Source organism: Oryctolagus cuniculus, chromosome 4 (assembly GCF_051225735.1).
Source record: "Oryctolagus cuniculus isolate XC-2025 breed Fujian yellow rabbit chromosome 4, ASM5122573v1, whole genome shotgun sequence".
Lineage (NCBI taxonomy): Eukaryota > Metazoa > Chordata > Mammalia > Lagomorpha > Leporidae > Oryctolagus > Oryctolagus cuniculus.
In genome coordinates, this window is record NC_142870.1 from 125,027,744 (window position 1) to 125,053,203 (window position 25,460).

Consider the following 25,460-nt stretch of genomic DNA (forward strand, 5'->3'; position numbering starts at 1 on the left):
AGATTTTTTTCAACTACAAAATTTTTCTTCAACTTACTATAAAGAGATATTATTAAAATATAAAACTATTACTCCACTTTTTACTATTTTCTATCAATTTTTAGTAGAGCAAATATTCTATGAGTCTCATATATGCAAACAATAATATTTTTCCTTTTTTCATTTAAAATGTTATGTTTTTCATGTAAAATGGTATATTAAGAACTCCTACATGGCACAAATCTCAAGGCCAAATTATTTAATAACTTTTCATCCAGGTTAGAGGACTGGGCCACTGGAGATGGTTTATACTTTAAGCTCAGGGCAGCTCAACCCTTCGTGCAATGCTAGAAGTGTTATATATGTGTGCTGTCAGCATGGTAACCCTTAGTTACATGTGCCCTTTGAACACTTGAAATATAGCTTAAGAACTGAATTGTATATCTTATTGAATTTTCATTAATTTACATTTTTAAAGTTATCTGTGGCTAGGCACTATTGGATTGGACAGAGTAGTTCTAAGTCAAAGAAATAAAATACCCTATCAGTGGTAGGCTGCTATTTTTACATCTAGCTATAAGGCATCCAAGTGTTACTTAAAGATGGGCCAGAAAGTGACAGACTAGGGTGTAAGTGTGCATGTGTAAATGCTTTTGTGAGTGTGTGTACATCTATATATGTCTACTGCTACCCACGGAAAGTAGAGAGCAAGAGTCTGACAGATAAAAAGATTTCATAAGGGAGCCTATGTTGTTACACAGGAGGTTAAGGCCACCTTGCAGCCCATTATCAGTCTTGGTTTTAATCCCAACTACTCCACTTTCAATCCAGCTTCCTGATAACACACCTGGGAAGAATAAGGAAGGCATCATGACACTCCCAAAAGAACATAACACTCGAATACAAGATTATGAAGATGATGAGATAGAAGAAATGCAAGAGATGGAACTCAAAAAATTGATTTTAAAAATACTTAAAAGTAGGGGGCTGGCACCGTGGCTCACTTGGTTACTCCTCTGCCTGAGGCATCGGCATCCCATATGGGAGCCAGATTCCGGTCTCAGTTGCTCCTCTTCCAGTCCAGCTCTCTGCTGTGGCCCGGGAGGGCAGTGGAGGATGACACAGGTGCTTGGGCCCTGCACCCATATGGGAGACCAGGAGGAGGCACCTGGCTCCTGGCTTCAGATCGGCGCAGCACACCAGCCGTAGCAGAAATTTGGGGGGTGACCAACGGAAGGAAGACCTTTTTCTCTGTCTCTCTCTCTCTCACTGTCTAATTCTGCCTGCCAAATAAAAAAAAAAGAATACTTAAAAGTAATCAAAAACAAATGCATGAACTACTGAAATCCATGCAGGACATGAAAGAAAATCTCTCTCTTGAAAATGAAATCTTAAGGAGGAATCAAAATGAAATGAAAGATTCAATAGAACATGATATTGAAATATTGAAGAGAAATGAAAATGAAATGAAGAATTCAATAGAACAAACAAAAAGCACAGTTGAGAGCCTTGAAAAAGAATCAGTTAGGCAGAAGAGAGAATATTGGACTTAGAAGACAGAGCACAGGAAAGTATACAGACAATCCAAAGACAAGAAGAGGAAATTAGAAATCTAAATAATACTGTTGGGAATCCACAGGATACTATTACAAAAACCAACATTAGGGTTCTAGAAGTTCCTGAAGGCATGGAGAGAGAGAAAGGATTAGAAAGACATTTTAGTGAGATACTAGCAGAAAACTCTGGGGGTTTGGAGAAAGAAAGAGACATCCAAGTACAGGATGTACACAGAACTCCCAATAAACAGGACCAGAAAAGATCCTCGCCACAACACATTGTACTAAGTGAAAAAAACTGCCATCCCAGAATATTTTATCATGCAAGGCTCTCATTTGTGAATGAAGGTGAAATAAAGACCTTTCATAGCAAACAGAAATTGAAAGAATTTGTCACCACTAGTCCAGCCCTGCCAAAGACGCTTAAAGATGTGTTACACACAAAAACACGGCCATCAGTGCTAAAGAAGGTAAAGGAAGAAAATGTCTCAGTAAAAGATCACAGGAAGTTCAAAGTATATATTAGAAATATTTTTGGAAAAAAGGCAGGGTAAAATCATTACTTATCAGTAGTCACATTAAATGTAAATGGCCTCAATTCTCCAGTTAAATAACACAGACTGGGCCAGCGCCATGGCTCACTAGGCTAATCCTCTGCCTTGCGGCACTGGCACAACGGGTTCTAGTCCCAGTCAGGGCGCCGGATTCTGTCCCGGTTGCCCCTCTTCCAGGCCAGCTCTCTGCTGTGGCCAGGGAGTGCAGTAGAGGATGGCCCAAGTGCTTGGGCCCTGCACCCCATGGGAGACCAGGATAAGCACCTGGCTCCTGCCTTCGGATCAGCATGGTGCACCGGCCACGGCGGCCATTGGAGGGTGAACCAACAGCAAAGGAAGACCTTTCTCTGTCTCTCTCTCTCACTATCCACTCTGCCTGTCAAAAATAAATACATAAATAACACAGACTGGCTGAATGGATTAAAAAAGAAAACCCATCTCTTTGCTGCTTACAAGAAACACATCTTTCCAACAAAGGTGCATGCAGACTGAAAGTGAAAGGTTGGAAAGGCACCGGCGCTGTGGCACAGTGGGATAACGCCATATGGAGCCCTGTCATGAAGCGCCAGCATCCCATATGGGAGCCAGTTCAAGACCCAGCTGCTCCACTTCCGATCCAGCTCTTTGCTATGGCCTAGGAAAGCAGTAGAGGATGGCCCAAATCCTTGGGCACCTGCGTACATGTGGGAGACCAGAAGAAGTTCCTGGCTTCGGATAAGAAAAGCTTCAGCCATTGCGGCCAATTGGGGAGTGAACCAGTGGATGGAAGACCTCTCTCTCCATTTCTCTCTCTCTCTCTCTCTCTCTCTCTCTCTCTCTCCCCTTCTATGTCTCTCTCTCTCTACCTCGCCTCTCTCTACCTCTCCTCTGTCTGTGCAACTCTGAATTTCAAAACTATATAAATCTTAAAAAAAAAAAGGAAAGAAAAAAAGAAAAGAAATTGGGAAAAGATAGTCCATTCCAACAGAAACTGAAAAAGAACTGGCATGGTCAACTTAATATAGGACAAAATAGACTTTAACAGAAAAGCTGTTAAAAGAGACAAAGAGGGGCCAGCGCCATGGCTCACTAGGCTAATCCTCCGCCTTGCGGCACCAGCACACCAGGTTCTAGTCCCGGTCAGGGCACCGGATTCTGTCCCGGTTGCCCCTCTTCCAGGCCAGCTCTCTGCTGTGGCCAGGGAGTGCAGTGGAGGATGGCCCAAGTGCTTGGGCCCTGCACCGGCATGGGAGACCAGGAGAAGTACCTAGCTCCTGCCTTCAGATCAGCGCGGTGCGCTGGCTGCAGCAGCCATTGGAGGGTGAACCAACAGCAAGGGAAGACCTTTCTCTCTGTCTCTCTCTCTCACTGCCCACTCTGCCTGTCAAAAAAAAAAAAAAAAGAGGGACACTATATGATGATTAAGGGATTAATTCAACAGGAAGATATAACTATTATAAACGTATATGCACCTAATTACAGGGCACCAGGTTATTTAAAAGATATGTTAAGGGACTTAAAGGGAAACTTAGACTTCAATACAATAGTATTAGGGAACTTCAATACTCCACTTTCAGCAATGGACAGATCAAACAGACAGAAAATCAACATGGAAACAGCAGATTTAATCAACACTATAGACCAAATGGATCTAACAGATATCTACAGAATTTTTTTTTATCTTTTATTTAATGAATATAAATTTCCAAAGTACGACTCATATGTTACAACGGCTTCCCCCCCCATACCGTCCCTCCCACCCACAACCCTCCCCTTTCCCACTCCCTCTCCCCTTCCATTCACATCAAGATTCATTTTCGATTATCTTAATATACAGAAGATCAGCTTAGTATACCTTAAGTAAGGATTTCAACAGTTTGCTCCCACACAGAAACATAAAGTGAAAAATAATAGATGATTTTTTTTAAATGATGATGAAATCAGATCAGACCTATTGTCATGTTTAATCCCAGTGAGAGTCAAGTTGGGAATTGATAATTTCTTTCTTTTTTTTTTTTTTTTTTACAGAAGATCAGTTTAGTGTACATTAAGTAAAGATTTCAATCGTTTGCACCCCCATAGAAACACAAAGTGAAATATACTGTTTGAGTACTCGTTATAGCATTAAGCCTCAGTGTACAGCACGTTAAGGACAAAGATCCTACATGAGGAGTAAGTGCACAGTGACTCCTGTTGTTGACTTTACAAATTGACACTCCTGTTTATGGCATCAGTAATCTCCCTATGCACCAGTCATGAGTTTCCAAGGCTATGGAAGCCCCTTGAGTTCTCCGACTCTTATCTTGTTTAGACATGGTCATAGTCAAAGTGGAGGTTCTCTCCTCCCTTCAGAGAAAGGCACCTTATCTACAGAATTTTTTATCCTACACGTAAAGAATACACATTCTTCTCAGCAGTGCATGGAACTTTCTCTAGGATTGACCACATACTAGGCCATAAAGCAAGTCTTAGCAAATTCAAAAGAATCGAAATCATCCATCCATGCATCTTCTCAGACCACAGTGGAATGAAGCTGGAAATTAGCAACTCAGGAATCCAAGAGCATATGCAAACACATGAAGACTAAAAAACATGCTCCTGGGTCATAGAAGAAGTCAAACTATCCCTCTTTGCAGATGATATGATTCTTTACTTAGGGGATCCAAAAAACTCTAAGAGACTATTGGAACTCAGAAGAGTTTGGCTAATTAGCAGGATTTAAACTCAAGGCACAAAAATCAACAGCCTTTGTATACACAGGCAATGCCATGGCTGAGAAAAAAAAAATGCTAAAATCAATCCCATTCACAATAGCTACAAAAACAATCAAATACCTTGGAATAAACTTAACCAAGGACATCAAAGATCTCTACAATAAGAATTACAAAATCTTAAAGAAAGAAATAAAAGAGGATACCAAAAAATCGAAAAATCTTCCATGCTCATGGATTGGAAGAATCAATATCATCAAAATGTCCATTCTCCCAAAAGCAATTTATACATTCAATGAGATACCAATCAAAATACCAAAGATATTCTTCACAGATCTGGAAAAGATGATGCTGAAATTCATATGGAGGTACAGGAGGCCTGCAATAGCTAAAGAAATCTTGTATAACAAAAACAAAGCCGGAGGCATCACAATACCAGATTTCAGGACATACTACAGGGCAGTTATAAACAAAACAGCATGCTACTGGTACAGAAACAGATGCATAGACAAATGGAACAGAATAGAAACACCAGAAATCAATCCAAACATCTACAGCCAACTTATATTTGATCAAGGATCTAAAACAAATTCCTGGACCAAGTACAGTCTATTCAACAAATGGCGCTGGGGAAACTGGATCTCCACATGCAGAACCATGAAGCAAGACCCCTACCTTACACCTTACACAAAAATCCACTCAACATGGATTAAAGATCTAAATCTATGACCCAACACCATCAAATTATTAGAGAACATCAGAGAAACCCTGCTAGATATAGGTACAGGCAAAAACTTCTTAGAAAAGACCCCAGAGGCACAGGCAGTCAAAGCCAGAATCAACTATTGGGATTGCATCGAATTGAGAAGTTTCTGTACTGCAAAAGAAACAGTCAGGAAAGTGAAGAGGCAACATACAGAATGGGAAAAATATTTACAAATTATGCAACCAATAAAGGGTTAATAACCAGAATCTACTAAGAGATCAAGAAACTCCACAACATCAAAACAAACAACCCACTTAAGAGATGGGCCAAGGACCTCAATAGACATTTTTCAAAAGAGGAAATCCAAATGGCCAACAGACACATGAAAAAATGTTCAGGATCACTAGCAATCAGGGAAATGCAAATCAAAACCTCAATGAGGTTTCACCTCACCCTGGTTACAATGGCTCACATACAGAAATCAACTACCAACAGATGCTGGTGAGGATGTGGGGAAAAAGGGACACTAACCCAATGTTGGTGGGAATGCAAACTGGCAAAGCCACTATGGAAGTCAGTTTGGAGATTCCTTAGAAACCTGAATATAGCCCTACCATACAACCCAGCCTTCCCACTCCTTGGAATTTACCCAAAGGAAATTAAATTGGCAAATAAAAGAGATGTCTGCACCTCAATGTTTATTGCAGCTCAATTCACAATAGCTAACACATGGAATCATCCAAAATGCCCATCAACAGAAGACTGGATAAAGAAATTATGGGATATGTACTCTATAGAATACAGCAGTAAAAAACAATGAAATCCGGTCATTTGCAACAAAATGGAGGAATCTTGAAAACATCATGCTGAGTGAAATAAGCCAGACCCAAAGGGACAAATATCATATGCTCTCTGATTGGTGACAACTAACTGAGCACCTAAAAGGAAACCTGTTGAACTGAAATGGACACTATGAGAAACAATTACTTGATCAGCCCTTGTCCTGACTGTCAAGGAACAACTTATTATTTTATTCCTATTAGTATTTTTTTCTTTTTTTGTTCTACTTAATATCTTAGTTAAACTCTTTATATAACACACAATTATTCTTAGGCATTTAAAATTAACAGAAAAGTGATCTCTGTTAAACATAGGAGTGGGAATAAGAGAGGGAGGAGATGTACAATTTGGGACATGCTCAGTCAAACTTACCCCTAACGATAAAGCTAGAAACGTGCCAGGGGATTCCAATTCAGTCCCATCGAGGGGCATGTACCAATGCCATCTTACTTGTTAAAGTGATCAGTTTAAGTTCATAATTGATCAAAAAGATAGGATTAAGTGTCAAAGGGATTACATAAATAAGACCAGCGACTGCAAATAATTTATAGAATTAAAAAGAAGAGAATGATCCTACATGGGAAGCATGCTACACAGCAGACTCATAGAATGTCAAAAGCCCTAAACAGCACTCTGGCCTCATAATAAGCCCATAACGTATTTGAATCTGGGTAAAATGCCCATTAACTAGAGTTTTGCAGGCACGGAAAGCCAAGACACTCTGGCAAAAAAAAAATTACCTAAATGAAAGATCTCTGTGAGTGAGTTCCCAGCGGAAAGAACAGGCCATCAAAGAAGGCAGTACCTTTCTCTGAAGGGAGGAGAGAACTTCCACTTTGAATATGGTCTTCTCTAAATAAAATCAGAGTTGGCGAACTCAAGAAGCTTCCATAGCCTTAGCAGCTCATGACAAAGGCTTTGGGTGATTACTGACATCATAAAAAAGAGTGTCAATTGTTAAATCAACAATGGGAGTAACTGTGCACTTGCTCCCCATGTAGGACCTCTGCCCTTAATGTATTGTACTATGAGAATTAATGGTAAACCTACTACTCAAATAGTACTCTATAATTTGTGTATCTTTGTGGGTGCAAACTATTGAAATCTTTACTTAGTATATACCAACTTGATCTTCTGTATATGAAGATAATTGAAAATGAATCATGATGAAGAATGGGATGGGAGAGGGAGTGGGAAATGGGATGGTTGTGGGTGGGAGGGAGGCATTGGGGGGAGAAACCCCTATAATTCAAAAGTTGTACTTTGGAAATTTATATTTATTAAATAAAAGTTGAAAAGAAAAAAAATAAAATAAAAAAACGTAATCTATAGAACTGAAATTGACACTTTAAGATGTAATGACATTGAACAGCCCTTGTCTCAACTGTTGAAAAACAGTCCTTTTTTTCATATTATTTGTTGAACTCTTTGTTTAGTATAGAGTTAGTCTTATGTGTATAAAGTTAATTGAAAATAGATCTTAGTAAACAATAAGAATGGAAATAGCAGAGGGAGGAAGATAAAGGGTGTACAAAGAATCACTGTGTTCCCAATGTTGTATTTATGAAATGCATGAAGTTTGAATGAAACCTAAACAAGCGGGTGCCGCGGCTCACTAGGCTAATCCTCCGCCTTGCGCCTCAGGCACAACGGGTTCTAGTCCAGGTCGGGGCGCCAGATTCTGTCCCGGTTGCCCCTCTTCCAGGCCAGCTCTCTTCTGTGGCCAGGGAGTGCAGTGGAGGATGGCCCAAGTGCTTGGGCCTTGCACTCCATGGGAGACCAGGAGAAGCACCTGCTCCTGCCATCAGATCAGCACGGTGTGCTGGCCACAGCGTGCGGGCCGCAGCGGCCATTGGAGGGTGAACCAACAGCAAAGGAAGACCTTTCTCTCTGTCTCTCTCTCACTGTCCACTCTGCCTGTCAAAAAAAAAAAAAAAAACTAAACAAAAGGTTTCTGGGTAAAAAAATAAATAAACATAACTATTTTGGAAAAAACAATATATTTGAGAATTTAGTAATGGTCACTTAAAGAAAGCAGGAAAACAACCAAGAAAATAAGAATGAGATCAAGAAAAAGGTAGAAATGGAATTTATATGACATGGAAGACATACAAAGTAGATCAAATCAATGCGACTGGAGTACTTGAAAAAGAAAAACAAAATAATGAAATTAATGTTTAAAGACTAGTGTCTGGGGCCGGTGCCGCGGCTCAATAGGCTAATCCTCCACCTTGCGGCGCTGGCACACCAGGTCGAGGCACCGGATTCTGTCCTGGTTGCCCCTCTTCCAGGCCACCTCTCTGCTATGGCCTGGGAGTGCAGTGGAGGATGGACCTAGTACTTGGGCCCTGCACCTGCATGAGAGACCAGGATAAGTACCTGGCTCCTGCCATCAGACCAGCGCGGTGCGCTGGCCGTGGCAGCCATTGGAGGGTGAACCAATGGCAAAGGAAGACCTTTCTCTCTGTCTCTCTCTCTCACTGTCCACTCTGCCTGTCCAAAAAAAAAAAAAAGACTAGTGTCTGCTAATAGTAACTGACAGAATTAGAAAGGGAGAGAACGATCCAACATGTGAAGCAGGATACACAGCAGATTCATAGAATGGCAGATGTCCTAAATAGCACTCTGGCCTCAGAATCAGCCCTTAAGGCATTTGGATCTGGCTGAAGAACCCATGAGAGTATTTTAGGCATGGAAAGCCAAGACACTCTGGAAAAAAAAAAAAACTAAATGAAAGATCTCTACAAGTGAGATCCCAGTGGAAAGAAAGGGCCATCAAAGAAGGAGGGAAGGAGGTACCTTTCTCTGAAGGGAGAGAACTTCCACTTTGACTATGACCTTGTCTAAATAAGATGGAAGTTGGCAAACTCAGAAGGCTTCCATTGCCTTGGCAACTCATGACAAGAGCCTAGGGAGATTACTGACACCATAAACAAGAGTGTCAATTTGTTAAGTCAACAACAGGAGTCACTATGCACTTACTCCAATGTGAATCAATGCTATAACTAGGACTCAAACTTTATGTTTCTGTGTGGGTGCAAACTGGTGAAATCTTTACTTAATATATACTAAATAGATCTTTTGTATATAAAGATAATTGAAAATAATCTTTTTTTGTTTATTTTTTTTAACTTTTATTTAATGAATATAAATTTCCAAAGTACAGCTTATGGATTACAATGGCTTCCCCCCCATAACGTCCCTCCCACCTGCAACCCTCCCCTTTCCCATTCCCTCTCCCCTTCCATTCACATGAGGATTCATTTTCAATTCTCTTTATATACAGAAGATCAGTTTAGCATACATTAAGTAAAGATTTCAACAGTTTGCTACCACACAGAAACATAAAGTGTAAAATAATAGATGATTTTTTTTAAATGATGATGAAATCAGATCAGACCTATTGTCATGTTTAATCCCAGCGAGAGTCAAGTTGGGAATTGCTAATTTCTTCTTTTTTTTTTTTAACAGAAGATCAGTTTAGTATACATTAAGTAAAGATTTCAACCGTTTGCACCCCCATAGAAACACAAAGTGAAATATACTGTTTGAGTACTCGTTATAGCATTAAGCCTCAATGTACAGCACATTAAGGACAGAGATCCTACATGAGGAGTAAGTGCACAGTGACTCCTGTTGTTGACTTTACAAATTGACACTCCTGTCTATGGCATCAGTAATCTCCCTATGCTCCAGTCATGAGTTTCCAAGGCTATGGAAGCCCCTTGAGTTCTCCGACTCTTACCTTGTTTAGACAAGGTCATAGTCAAAGTGGAGGTTCTCTCTTCCCTTCAGAGAAAGGTACCTCCTTCTTTGAAGACCTGTTCTTTCCACTGGGATCTCACTCACAGAGATCTTTCATTTAGGCTTTGGTTTTGGTTGGTTTTTTTGTTTGTTTGTTTGTTTTTTGTTTGTTTGTTTGTTTTTTGTTTGGTTTTTTTTTTTTTTTTTTTTTTTTTTTTGCCAGAGTGTCTTGGCTTTCCATGCCTGAAATACTCTCATGGGCTTTTCAGCCAGATCGGAATGCCTTTAGGGCTGATTCTGAGGCCAGAGTGCTGTTTAGGACATCCGCCATTCTATGAGTCTGCTGAGTATCTCGCTTCCCATGTTGGATCACTCTCCCCTTTATTTATTCTATCGGTTGGTATTAGCAGGTACTAGACTTGTTTATGTGCTCCCTTTGACTCTTAGTCCTTTCATTATGATCAATTGTGAACTGAAATTGATCACTTGGACTAGTGAGATGGCATTGGTACATGCCACCTTGATGGGATTAAATTGGAATCCCCTGGTATGTAAATAATCTTGATGGAATGGAATGGGAGAGGGAGCAGGAGATGGGAGGGTTGCGCGTGGGAGGGAAGTTATGGGGGGAAAATCCATTGTAATCCATAAGCTGCACTTTGGAAATTAATATTTATTAAATAAAAGTTAAAAAAAGAAATTAATGTTTAAAGTTATAACCAAAAAAAAAGACTCTAAAAATAAGAGCTCTGAAACTATGTATAGAAAAGGTATGTACCATATAAGAGGTCTTCAAAAAAGTGTGGAAATGCACATTATGAAAAATTATGAATGGACTTCAAAATATTTAGCATCAAAATAAACTTTACTTTGGTTCCATCTTTCCAGAATTTTTTTGAAGTACCTGCATTCTTAGGAGAATTGGCTTGGAATGGCACATTTTAGGTGTTTAGATTCCACAAGTCCTAAAACAATATAGAAATGCAATTCTCTCTACATATAAACAAAATAAGACACCAGGGTGACTAACCTTTGAGGATTCGGTATTCCAAAATATTGTTGAATTCTTTCTGATCATGAATTCAAACTTAGACTGTGTGAATATGTATTCTCCAACCTTCACGAAGGCAATATCTCCATTATCATCTAATTGCCAATTTAGAAGATCATAGTATCCAGTCACGTCTCCATTTCTATCAACATGAATTTTCCGTCCATCGTGGGTTGTAAACTTAACTCTCTGTATATAGAACATGAGCTAGAAAGCAAGGGGGTGGGAGAAAAAAAACAATTTGTAAAAATGCAATTCTATAGAAAATAGAATCTTAGAAAGAAAATTATCTAATTCAGGAGATGTGATGTTTTTTCTTCACTTGCTGTATACCTTTGATATCTGGTACAACAACCTCTACCTTGTGGCAACTAAAACTAGAAAGGTGATTAGCCAAATGAAAAAATACTGTAAGCATAAATATACACTACATTATGAAAGCATAGTTCAAAAATGCAAATTATCTTATTAATAAGCTCACAATTTATATTATCACCATTATGATTATATGTTAAAATATTGCCTTGCATATACTAGGTTAAATAAATTGTTAAAATTAATATCATATGTTGGCCGGCGTCGCAAAATAGGGTAATCCTATTGTGTCTATTAAGTACAAAAGCAAATTAATAGTTTTAAGAGCGAGAATTCTGATCATTACCATGGGGTAAAACCAACTACTTACCTGCCAAGGCTCAAAGTTAGCTATATTTGCACACACCAGTCCTGGAAAGAATGGACCCTGTCCCGCTTTACATCTATTCATATGATCCAGGGCATAGCCATCGCGTACACAGCTTGTCTGACACTGTTTGTAATTCGGAGCTGAGACACATCCAGATAGGTATTTTTAAGATCCTCCAACTTCTCCTCTCCGGTACAGAATCTATCAGACATGGCATGTAATTGGTCTTCCTTACCGGTCATGTTCACCCTGTGGTCAGTATTGTACGGGACACTGCTATTGGGCCAGGTGCAGTTAACAGCTGTTTGCCAGAATTCAATGGTCAGGACGTCATTCGGATCCCTACTGGGATGTATGTTGTAAAGAAATTCCTTTAATCCTGGTATATCACTTCTTGGTACTGCAAACCCAATACTCCCACCAAAATATGGGAAATATTCGGGTTTTGCAATGGAGGCTGAGGTAATCCACGCTTCACTTGCTATCCATGTCCTGTCAGTTATGTTATGGTAAACCATTTCCAGCACAAAAGGACTGAGGTCAATGTCAGATGTATAAAGCACAATGACTTTCGCAGTGGAGGTCCTTACAGCGTCAACAACTTTGTGCATTTTCTCCTTGGAATAGACTTTGGGCAGGATCTCGGAGAATGCAATGCAGAGGTTGACACTCTCCAATTTCTCCTTAAAAATCTTCACTCCATATTTTCCATAATCATCATCAGCTGCTATAGTGCCTATCCAGACCCAGCCAAAGTGCTGGATAAGTTTTACCATGGCCTCAGACTGGAACTTATCACTGGCTATGGTGCGAATGTAAGATGGAAACTGGTGTTTGTCACTAAGAACTGTGCAGGTAGAGGCATAGCCCACCTACAATTGAAAATAATCATGTAATTATTAGAGAGCAATAGCAAATCTTAAATTATACAATTTCAGAATATACTGATTGGAGAAGAAAGGAACTCATGTATCTATGCATAGATGAAAAGCCTAAGATTCCTCTTCCTTCTCCCAAGTAAGGACTGTTGGAGAGAACACTCCGCACCTTTCCAGCCATCCTTTTCCCACCCTATCCCAAGAGAAAAGCCAATTATTAAGATGTAACATTCAATGTACTACTTTCCACAGAAGGGATCCTAGCACAGTCTCCTCCCCATTCCTCTGTGCTCATCCGAGTCAGAGTGAGTAAGTCAAGACATCTAAGGTCTTCCTCAGATCCAACATCTTATCATAGAGATGGCAAAGTGAATGGACTCACAGGCCATTTGGCAAGCCCAGTGTCTCCTCTCTCTCTTTGTGCATGTGTGTATTGTGTGCTTGTGGGTGGGTGGGTGTCTGTGCACACGTGTGTGTTGTGTCTTTCTCTCTCAAGCCCCCCTCCTCTTGATGTTCTTTCTCCTACACCTCCTCTTTGTCTTCCTTCTTTTCTTCCTCTCCCTCTTCTTTTTCTTGTTCTGTTCCACTCCCTTTTTTCCATCACCACCATTTTGTCTTACTCTCTTCTTCTCTTTCCTTATATCACTCTGCCAGGATTTCTGTTTTGCAGACCCTAAGACTGAGCTTGAAAAAGGTGATAAAGAACACCACTTCAATCTCAAGTTCAAATCGTGATCTCCAACGAAATTGCCAGAAGCTTTCATTTTATTGACACTCTGTAGATAAACACAAATTTTTTTCTTTTTTGCTTAATGATTCTTGTATGTACTTTCCTTCTGTGAGAACTTAAGAATGTCTCGGGTGACTAGGAATTTCTAGCTATCTTACCTACGTTGTATCTATCTTTCTCTCAATCTAACTGACGCTACAGTGAAAACACACGTCACTCTCTTACTTATCACATCCCATTCTCATCTCCTGGAAAACCTTCTGTGTTCTGATTCCACTTCTCTGTGACTGGCAACTCCCTCAGGAATGAGCCAGAATATTACTATCCTCTGTTTCCTTTACCGCTTGTCCTATTTTTACTCCATTGACCAAGTCTACATTCTCCTGTGGAATCATGCAAGAAGCAACATCTTAGGAAAGAATCTGGTTTCAGAAGCAGAGATCCTGGTTTCTACTCACAGCTACGTAACCGATCAGTGGGAGATCTCAGGCAAACCACTTACCTCCCCTGAACCTCCCTTTCTCTGTGAGGGAAATCAGGGTAATGATAGACACACATTTTTAGGCTGCTCATTTAGTCGATGAGATAATCAACATGAAATCATCTCTCGTATACATGTCTTTTACCTTTTTCTCAGATGCATTGCAAGGACTTGAACAAGAAGATTGATCTAGAGGTTTCTAGATTATGCCTGGACCACAGTGAGTATTTGGTGGGAGACAGAGCTCACGGCTCACAGCAGCAGCAGCTGTCTGAGTTGCAGGACGCCCACACCGAAGCTGGAAGCCATATCTCCCAACCCCTCCTCTCACTTCTGTTTCTCCTAATTTGCATTTGGAGCATTATAAGGAATATTATTTAACACTATATTTTACAAGTATTTCAAATTCTCCCATGCCTTCAGTAACTTCAATAAGCTTAATCATCCTTCACTTTAATAAGTCCTCACTATGAATCCTTCAAGGGCCCATCCTTAGGAATGCTTACAGAGCTCTATTTACATTTTCTTAATAACCTGTTCTTCTTAATATCATCTTTTCTTGTGTTTCAATGTGTTATTGTCTCCCAGTTTAAATAACTGGAAAAGTTAGCATCTCTAGATTCTAGCCATCCTGTGAAAGTCCGAGACCCATTCCACAAATCAGTGCATGAAGAATAACGGTCTTGAATACTAAGTGTTTACATAGACAACAAATTTATTTCCCAATACCATCCATCAATCAGCCACTGTGCTACAGAGAACTGTGCACAGTGAGATGGAAACATACAAATCACTGGGTCACAACCTCAAGCCAAAAATTAAACCAGGATCCCAGCGGATATGGAAGAGTCTCAAGTCACCTCTCAGCAGGCTTCAATATACACTTGCCTGATGCTACATAATTAGAGACAGCAGCATCATTTCTCCCTGCAACTTAATGCAGCCTCACCTGGCATCTTGCTATTTGCTGCAACTTAACACAGACCAAGTGTGTGTTTCTTCTTAAGTTAGCACCCAACACAATACTCCACCATACCTGAGGTAAGTAATACAACCCCAGAATTCTTGAAACAGCAACTGATAAGGACGATCCACCTGATCCAACAATTCCTGCCAAGTACGCCCCAGTACTGTTTAGAAAATTGGGCCTGTTTTCTTCCTGCCCTGTGAGTAGTACCAATGCCGATTCCGTTGCTTTGGAGATGCTGAAACAGGTGTCAAAGATCTGATAACCCAGAGTAGAATTGGGCAAAATGTCCTTTCTTTTATTAATCTCTTTGATTGTGTGTATCATGGTTTTCATCCAGCGGAATCCGCGGAAGTTAAACCTGAAAAGAAATAGCTTTTGTCAGGCATGAGCATGCGGCAGGTCTTTGGGAGGAAAAGCAGCTCTTTGTTGGGATTGGTAAGAGTGGCTTTTCCCCAAACATCAGAGGGCACCTCCCTTGTCTGAGATCATTAATTTTTCCTAATAACCTTAGAAGTTTAAAGACTAAAGCGTACATGATCTTCATTGTTGACTGATTTGGGATGGGAAGAAGCTTTTTGGAAGTCTTCTTGCCCTCTGTATATTTCATTTACTGTGAGCATTTCAAACTGCTGATTATCTCCTTTCACAAAAATATTCCTACATTCCTAATTCTCTCTTCCAAACCAAGCACCCAATAACCCCTGACTTATTTTCCCCATCTATTGTAAGTCCCAGGGGCCATATGAGTCTCATTTCTCTTCTCTTATTTTCTTCTGTACATTAACTATTACTTTAAAACACACGAAGATACCTATGGTAGCAATACACAAAATTCATATATACTAACTCAAATAACATCTTTCTGACATGATTTGAATGTTAATATTGAAGTCATTCACCCCAGAATCCTTCTTTAAGGAATACTGTCAGTTTGCACAATATTTCTTTAATGGAAAAAAAATCAGAAAAAAGGCACCTGTCCGATTAGGAGGGCCTGCACTGACACCCCACCTGTGCCTGATACTTTCCACATGACCTTATACCAGACATCCAACCCCTCAGAGCTGTGGATTCCTCCTCTGACAGGAGGACTTTGCATCTTCAACCAACTCTTCTCAGGATTAAATGAGATATTTTCAGTCCCTAAGATCTAGGTAGCACTGAAGAGAGATTAATTCTCTTCCCAAGAGAAACAAAGGCCAGATCCAAATTTTGAGAATTTTTAAAGTTTTGTTTTTCTTAATTACCAGATCTGCATGCTTAAGCCCCGGTATAAAAGATAAACAAATGCAGGAAATAAATGTCGTTGCTTACTTTCACACATATGTATGAAGATGCTGAAATCAGATAATTGGCTCCTGTGTGAGGCAAGCCCTGGAGCTCAGGCCCCTGGTATCGCAGGGGCCAGCGGATGTTTATTTGAAAGGAAGAGTTACCGGAGAAGCGAGAGAGAGAGAGAGAGAGAGAGAGAGAGTGAGCACAAGCGCACGTGAGAGACAGAGAGAGGTACTTTCCATCTGCTGGTTCACTCCCCAAGTAGTCTCACCCACAGGACTGAGCCAGGCTGAAGCCAGGGGGCTGCAACTCCAGCCGGGTCTCTCCCGTGAGTTCAGAGACCACAGCACTTCCGCCATCTTCTGTTTCTTCCAGGCACATGAGCAGGCAGCCGGACCCAAGTGGAGCAGCCAGGACTTCAACAGCGCTCATGTGGGATGCCAGTCTTTCAGTTTAACCAGCTGCGCCACACCACAGTTTTAAAGGGAAACCTTCTCTCTGCTGTTTCACACTTACCTTCTGAAGAAGATGATAAATCTTGTCAATGTTCCCATCCAATGCTTATCTTTCTCTTCGCCAGTCTTAGCACGCACCAGCCCGTCTGTCATGCCGCATGCCTGGTGCCTCACACCGGCTTCCATTGCTCCTCACCTTCCACTCCTGTGCTTCACTCCCAGCTGCACGCCCTCAGTTCTCTCCAGAATTCCCTCTCCTTCCATTGTCCACCTTCCAAACATTGCTGTTCCCTCATAGCGAGTAGGCCCGAGTGAGAGATCAGTCCTACTTTGGTGTGAATGACTGGTAGCCACCCCACCCCTGCACTTGCAAGTGAGCCATGGAACTGAACTCCCTGCTCACCTTTCTCTTGCCCTCCTCTCCCTTCTGAGAGAACCTGAGCAGACACAGCTAAGAAAGAGGGTGACTCGGCTGCTCCCCACCCTGGGAACCACTGTGTGTCTTACATGTGAATATTGCTTAAGTCTGCTCGGTACCGCTTCACCATTTTTTTTAAAACCACACAGTCCTTTATTAGATGCACATAAATGCCAATGCGTAATGGAAAGCCAAGCAAGTGCACGCAAATCCTCTCTGCATCTCTGGTAAGTGGAGGATGTTTCAGATAGGACGTGGTTACTGCTCACCACTGCTTTCAGTGACTATGGCTAGTTATTCTTATTGAAGCATGGATTTACATGAAAATTTATACATATATAATTTCCTCTTAGAGGCAAATAACCTTCAGAAATTCCAGTGAAGAGTGGAGAGCAAATTAAGCATTCAGTTTATGAAACATTAGTGTTCTATATTATGAAAAACCCTAAACTTCCATTTTATATTATTAAGGATTGAAAATGTCTGTAATAAATTATGAGCTGATTTACAAATATTTAGTTGTAAGCAAAAGTGCTTCTCTTCCCTCTTCCTTTTGCTACACTGCAATCATGAAAACCAGTTAGAAGATGCCAGAGATGGGGCCGGCTCTGTGGCATAGAGAGTAAAAGCTGCCGCCTGCAGTACCGGCAATTCCATATGGGAAGCGCTTCGTGTCCCAGCTGCTCCACTTCTGATCCAGCTCTGCTATGGCCTGGGAAAGCAGTAGCAGATAGCCCAAGACCTTGGGTCCCTGCAGCACGTAAGAAGACCTGGAAGAAGTTCCTGGGTCCTAGCTTCAGATCGGCGCAATTCCAGCCATTGCAGCCAATTAGGGAGTGAAACAACAGATGGAAGACCTCTCTCTCTCTCTCTCTCTCTCTCTGGCTCCTCTTCTCTGTGTGTAACTCTTTTAACTGAATAAATATTTAAAACAAAAAAAAAGAAGATGCCAAAGTTAAATAAGGAGTGATTGAAATCTTTTTGCCAACATTACAGTCTATCCATCTCTCTAACGGTATCTCAAACATGAAGCATGAAATAGGTTCAAAAGATTGGAGCTGTGATGAGTAAAATTTAATGATATAAGAAGGTGCTAGAATATCTACAGCATACAGTTACAATTAAGGGTATAAATAGCAAACAGCATCATGGAAATCCTTACCATACAACACCAATGCCTGATATGAAGCTGTGAATGTGATATGGCCAAATCGACATAAACAACATGGATTCGTGCAACTAAAGGGCTGAGAAAGAATATGGGAAAATAAACAGAGCTACTTTGTCATGGAAGTAGAATCCTAGATAATGGTTTCTTTTTCTTTTAAGTCTGTCATTCTCAAGTGTGGGGTCTGTGTGTGTATGTGTGTGCCAGCGTGCAAGTGTGTCTTTGTGTGTGTGTGTTTGGGTGCATGTGTGTGTGTTTGTGGGGAAGTCCAGAAATCTATCCCACATTTGCCTGTCTTTGCACTGCAAATCTAGCAAACCAGATGATCCAGCCTGGGCTCATTTCCTGACCTGGTAGCTTGGAGGTGAGAGGATTCGGGGAGGAAGCCTTCAGCAACTGAAGGAACCTTGCCATTAATTTTAGTTCAGAAATCAATCATCATTCCCACATGCTGTATTCTCACTTGAGGTGAGCTTAGTTTATAACAACCAACATTAAAACTATAACAGTGCTTTCTCATTTTTTTTTTTGATAGCCAGAGTTAGTGAGAGAGAGAGAGAGAGAGAGAAAGGTCTTCCTTTCTGTTGATTCAAATGCAAATGGCCGCTACAGCCCAGCACACTTTGCCAATCTGAAGCCAGGAGCCAGGTGCTTCTCCTGGTCTCCCATGCGGGTGCAGGGCCATCCTCCACTGCACTCCCGGGCCACAGCAGACAGCTGGAATGGAAGAGGAGCAACCGGGACAGAATCCGGCACCCCAACCGGGACTAGAACCCAGTGTGCTGGTGCCGCAGGCGGAGGATTAGCCTAGTGAGCCACGGCGCTGACCAACAGCAATTCTGCTTCAGTGTTTCTCAGCCCTCACTGCGTGCCTGAATCACCAGGCAGGCTGTCAAAACGCAGATTCTGACACAGCAGATCGGGAGGCAGCCCAGGATTCCACATTCTAGCAGGCTCTCAGGAGATGTTGAACCCTCTCAGAGGAGCAATGTTCGTATTATACAAAATGTGCTCCTTTTTGTCTGAGATGCCTAAGTGGGCAAACACCCACTGGAGAGTAACCTGTTCCAATTTGTAAGCAATCCTAGAATGTTCACCTTGCAGAAACTGAGGCCCAGAAACAAGAACTGTCTATCCAGAGTCAAACAGATAGTCAGGGATCCTGGAGCAGACACTGTCCATCACACCCTCTGCTGCGCCCCGCCCCTGCTATTGCTATAGAGAGAAGACTGCGAGAGGCTTACCCTTCACACTTTGCTGATACTGGCTCCAAAATAGACTCGTTTGCTGGGATGGTCCTGGAGTGAATAGGAAACAGGCCTCCAATGATCACTGAGTGGTTTTGGGCGTCTACATACCCATTCAAGTCAAACTTGCCCAGCAACCTGCAGGTCTGTTCCTCCTCTTCTTGGCCTTCAGTGCCCCATTCAGCCTACAAAAATGCAAGAAATCCTAGGACCAAGCATTTCTTTCTGCTGGCCATTCTAACAAGCTGAGTGCTGGGGAAATGGCCAGTGTTGAAATGATACAAGTTGTGATGAGGCACCGTGATAGAGTGGCACCCGAGGGCTTGTGAGCCTCATCCCAGTGGACTCAGCTTGCCACTACTTGCTACTTAATTGTCATCTCTCAGTCAGCGAGCCTCCTGCTCATGTGCAATTTATGGATCTGGACTAGGAACTGAGAGCCCTTGTGAAGAGAGCCTCATAAAAATCTCTGGTACACTTGGCAACAACGTGTGACATCATCGTGGGTTTGGGGTTTAGAAGAGTCTTCATGTCAGCTAAACTGTCGCTGTCTTGGTTATCGAAGGTCAGCCCCATCCATTCTCCCATCAACCCCACTTGCAGGCGTGTCTCTCACATCAAAGTGAGAAAGGGTATCCTATTTCACCTCTAAGTATAGAAAAGCTTACACCAGGCCAAGCTCTTTCCTTAGGGCTATAAAAAAAGCTGAGCGGAAAATCAAGAGATCTGAACTAGAGACATCACTTTGCACTGTGTTCTGCAACTATTTTACTGTGGTTGTAAGAAAGTCACTTAATTTCTGTGTCTCAGTGTCTTTATCGGTGATGGGAGATGCTATAAAAGGCTACCTTAGAAAAATTTTTTGCAAAGCCTGTAAGGTTTGAGAAACATTTTTCATGTGCATCATTTTCTTTTTTTAAAATATTTATTCATTTATTTTAAAGCCAGAGTTACACAGAGAGAGGAGAGGCAGAGAGGTCTTCCATCCAATGATTCACTCTCCAATTGGCCACATGGCTGAAGCTGAGGCGATCCTTAGCCAGGAGCCAAGAGCCAGGAGCTTCTTCTGGTCTCTCACATGGGTTTCTGGGGCCCAAGGACTTGGGCCTAAATCTACTGCTTTCTCAAGCTATAGCAGAGAGCTGGATCGGAAGTGGAGCAGCTGGGTCTCAACCCGGCACCCATATGGGTTGCAGGGGCTTCTGGCCAGGGTGTTAAATTGCTGTGCCACAGCGCCAGCCCCACATGCATCATTTTCTCGAAGCTGCACCTCGAGGTGACACACTGTCCTCAGCTCAGTCTCACGCCTTTATCCCCAGTCCAGGCTCACATCCCGAGTCTTCCCTGAGGCTCCCTCCCCCGTCCTTTCTTACCTGATCCCTTTCAATCTCTCAATTCAGGTCAGCTCATCCTGAGTCCCTGTCTCCCTGCCTTCCCCTTTGGACCTTCTCAAAATCTCCTCCTGGAGTGTAAATTTGAAGTTGTAAGAGCACAACCCAGGAAAGCAAGCGTATTTCAAAAAGTCTGTGGAAAACTGGAATTAAAGAGTTTATTTTGGTGTGTATTAAATTTGCAATCTATTCATAGTGTCCTCACAATCTACAATTTTATAATACTGTTTCCTGTGAATTTATTGAAGTATGTTGTACATATCAGAACCATGAAAAATGTGCGTACCCTTTGATCATGTGGTTTTACTTCAAATTATTTATCTGATGGAAGCAAAAGAAGACCCACACAAACTGATGTATAAGGATATTCAGTGCAGTGTTTGTTCATCCTAGTAAAAATGAAACAAAGTAAATGCACACAGTAGGGACCTGCTTCATCAAGTATGGTCTGTTCACATGGCAGAGTACAAAGGAACCGCTGAGTCATGTTTTAGTTCAATACAAGTGAAAGCTCACAAGATGTGTCAGTGAAGAGAGCAGAGAAAGCAGTGTATAAAGTTGCCTCTAAGCTTCTAAATTTTACTAATAGTCAGCAGTACTCTTTCACCTGTACATGTCCATGGAAAGAACTAAAAGAGACCACTGCAGACCTGAAGTTGAAAGAAAGGGGGAAAAATCCCCTTTCTCACTGCTTTGACAACTCAGTCAGATCATGATGCTACTGCATTACCAGTCACACGGGCGCCACCTCCCTTTCCCCACCAAGGTCGTTTCCTTCACCTTGTTCCCACAGAAAGATTTCTTCCTGTTCTAAGCGTAATCTCCACTTGATCCTGAAGAAACCCAACAAAGAGTCTCCTACTCCCACTTGACAGGGAACAGGGCAAACCGTGCTCAGTCTTCCCACCGCGGACAGCGCCTCCTCAGAAGCCCGCCGGGGACCAATCACTGCCCCGGACATTCTGACCCCCAGGCTGTCCACTGTCTCCAAGGTCTTCACAGGCTCAAGTGCGGAGCGTAAACAGACTTTTCCCCTCGTGTCTTCAAAATTATACCGACAAGATTAAAGAGCGATTCCCCAGGGAATCTCTGGCCAGCTTGGTTTCAGAGTCCGGGCTTATCTGAACACAGGGTGCCCTGAGGGATGGCTCCTCACCAACAGCCCGAGGACCCCTGTTTTCAGCTGTCAGGCGTAGGCCATGTCCTGTCTCAGAACCATCCGGAACTACTCCGCGCTCCATACTGATCTCGCTGTCTTGCCAGAAGGCGGCTCTTTCTGAGCCCGACCCCTCTTGTTGCTAGGCTGCCCTTGCTGGAAGATATGGAGATTATCATGGCTGCTCCCTTGGTCCTCAGAGGAAACAGCTGTGCTAAGGGCATAAAACACGTCATTAACATAGGTTATTTTCAGTTTCATTAGTAATAACAAAACCTACAGTGTTTACAGCTTTTTACAAACTTTTGACCTACTCTGTTCTTCCTCTAGGTCAGGAACTAGATTCACCTGATCAAACTTAAGATTTCTGCAGCTACATCTTGTATCCAGTGCTTTTGCGATTCCCAGGATAATAGTATATTTTGCCAGGGCCACAGGGATTATATCCTCCAAATGTAGTAGAATTCATCAAAGATGAAGGATAACAACATCTGTGCTCTTTTATTTTTTCTGAGATTTATTTATTTATTTATTTGAAAGGCAGAGTTACAGAGAGAGAAGAGAGAGAGAGAGATCCTGCATCCACTGGTTCACTCCTCAGGTGGCCACAAGGACCGCGGCTAGGCCAGGCCGAAGGCAGGAGCCCAGAGGTTCATTGGGTCTCCCACGTGGTTGCAGGGGCCCAAGCACTTACGCCATCTTCTGAAGCTTTCCCAGAAGCACTAGCAGGGAGTTGGATGGGAAGTGGAGCAGCTGGGACTCGAACTGGTGCCCATTGGGATGCCAGCGCTGCAGGAAGCAGCTTAACTTGCCATGCCACAACACTGGCCCCTTCAGTAATACTTATTACTCAACATTTCCACAGGACTCTGACTTCAAAAAACCTCAACAAGGCAAAAGACACCAGACAAATGTTGGTGCCAACAGTCTTGGGTATTTAATCCTATGTAGCCCCACTCAGACTGCACGACCTGAGGCTGCGAAGTGCCTGCTCCCCCCGCGCTCCCCTTCATGTCTCCCCCTTGCAGTTCGCGAGGGCGCTGGCGCAGCTCAGGCTCCCTTCCAGGAACAGCAGCACACTCTGTCCAGACTTGCCCGTGCCTTCCAGCAAAAGAAAACACCTGAGGCCCTAAAGGTTCTCAGAATCAGCTTATTAACAACGACTTGGTGCATCCTCAGGCTGCTTTAAGGTCTCCAGGAGAAACTCAAACTCCAAATCCACTGCGGAGGGTTCTGAGCCAGAGCCATACAGGTGGATTACGGGCATTGTGTCAGGCACCGCTTGGCAAACGCTGCTTGGCTTTTATATCTTTCTCTCGGCTGTATACCATTTGCAATCCCAGGTAATGCTTGTGCTATACCAGCAGACAAATGGATATGCTAATCTACTTTATTTTTGAATTCCTACCTGGAGCTGTCCTTCCAAACAGTTGAGAAATGAGCACAACACCTACACATGTGTTTGCATTGCTGTTTTCACTTAAAGAAACATGTACTAGTTTTCCTTGATGTATGTCTCCAGTATTTTTAAAAATGTCTGCCTATAATTGGAATTTTGTGATGTTATCAATAACTGATTTGCCTGTATTTTTACCATAAGAAGAAAGGAAAACCAAAAATAAATCACTTATCACAAGCATATCATTATTATGCGATTCAAGTCATTAAGAGGCCTTGAGATGCACGTGCAGTAAGCTTTTACATTCTTGAACACATCAGTGCTAACCACTTGTTACAAAAGAGCCGCCTGTATGTCTAAGTGGGGAAAGCTCTCAATAACAGCCAAGGAGAAGAACACTCAGATGTTGCAGGCATAAAAATGTTTTCAAACAGCTGCCTTGCAGAATTCGGAAAGCCCAGGTGATTACTCCTGTCTCATGGATTTTCAGGGAAACAGTGTGACAGGCTGACTAATTTCCTGCCTCCAAATCAGCAGACTCAACAAGCAGCAAGCTCTTCCCACACAGAACCTACAGCACCCTCTTCCTCCTTGGAAGTATCATATACACACGCTACAGCTGTGGCTGCAACAAAAACTGAGAAGACGGTAAGCAAGTGACCAAAGCTGGGAAATCATTGCAATCACAGCTCTGTAGAGAATAAACTTTGGTTTGAACACGTCGTGTTTAATAGAAGCAGAGCTCACAATAGCCAAAATTCAGACTCAACCGAGGTGTCCTTTGTCAGATGATGGATAAACAAAATATATAATGTTATTCAACTATAAAAACAAAAGAAATTCTACCATTTGCAGCAAAATGGACACACCCATAGGACATCATGTTGAGTGAAATATGCTGGACCCGGAAAGACAAATACTGCATGTTCTCCCTTTTATGGGAGGCTAAATTTTAAAAAATAAACAAAAAAGAAAGAAATGTCTCTGTGAATCAGTATTGCTGCAAATACAGTTTTGTAAAATTTTGTTTTATACCTTTGTGAAGCCAGTGGTTAAGAACGTTATACTACTATAGTTTAAATGATTTGTTATTAATTTAAAATTGACTGTATATGGGTGAAATGGTCATTTTTTCATTCAATTGTTGTTCATAGCTGTTGTCTATATTCCCACTAAACTAGGGCCTTTTGCTTTTTGTTGTTAACCTTCTTATTCAGTGAAGTAGCAAGCCTTTTCACTGTAATGTAAATTTAAAATATGTTATCTCAAAAACTAAAAAAAAATTTACAGAAAGAAAGGGAGAAGCAAGAAGGGTGGGAAGGAGAGAGGGGGAGGGAGGAAGAGAATATCATTACATTCTTAAAATTGTATCTACAAATCACATTGAATCTGTCAAAAACTAATTAAAAATTAAAATGAAAAAACTTTGTTAAAAGGATCCTAACTTTAGTGCTTCACTTTAAAAATATCTTTGTTAAGATATAATTTATATTCCATAAAATTTGCCCATAAAAATGTACAATATAATGGGTTTTTAGTATACTTACGGAGTCACAACCATCACCACAAATTAGAATGTTTCATCACTCCAAAAAGCCACACTCATTAGCAATCATTCCCCATTCTGCATCTGCCTTCACCCCTCGCCTCAGGTAACCATTTTTATTTTTATGTCACTAAAGATTTCCCTGTTCTAGACACTTATATATATGGGATCATAAAATATGTGGTCCTCGGGACTGATTTCTCTCATTTGGCATAATATTTTTAAAGTTTATCCATGTTGGTACTTTCTTCTTCCTTTTCATTCATTCCTTTTTATTGCCAAACAATATTTCATTGCATGGATATGTCATATTTTATTTATATAAATAGCAGTTGATTATTTAGCTACTATACGTTCCTGTACAAGCCTTTGTGTGGACATTTGCTTTGAATTCTCTTGAATAGATACCCAAGGGTATAATTGTTGAGTCATATGGTAACTCTATGTTTAATATTTTGGAAAACTACCAAAGTGTTTTCTGAAGTGGCTGCACCATTTTACATTCCTTCTGGCAATGTAATGAGAGTTCAAATTCCCCGAC

The 25,460-nt window shown here is 41.6% G+C and overlaps 1 pseudogene; it reads right to left on the reverse strand.

The window, feature by feature from the left end:
• LOC127482812 (vomeronasal type-2 receptor 1-like) overlaps positions 1-19,663 on the reverse strand; it is a 34,600-nt pseudogene extending 14,937 nt beyond the window's left edge.
• Positions 19,664-25,460: the final 5,797 nt, after the last annotated feature.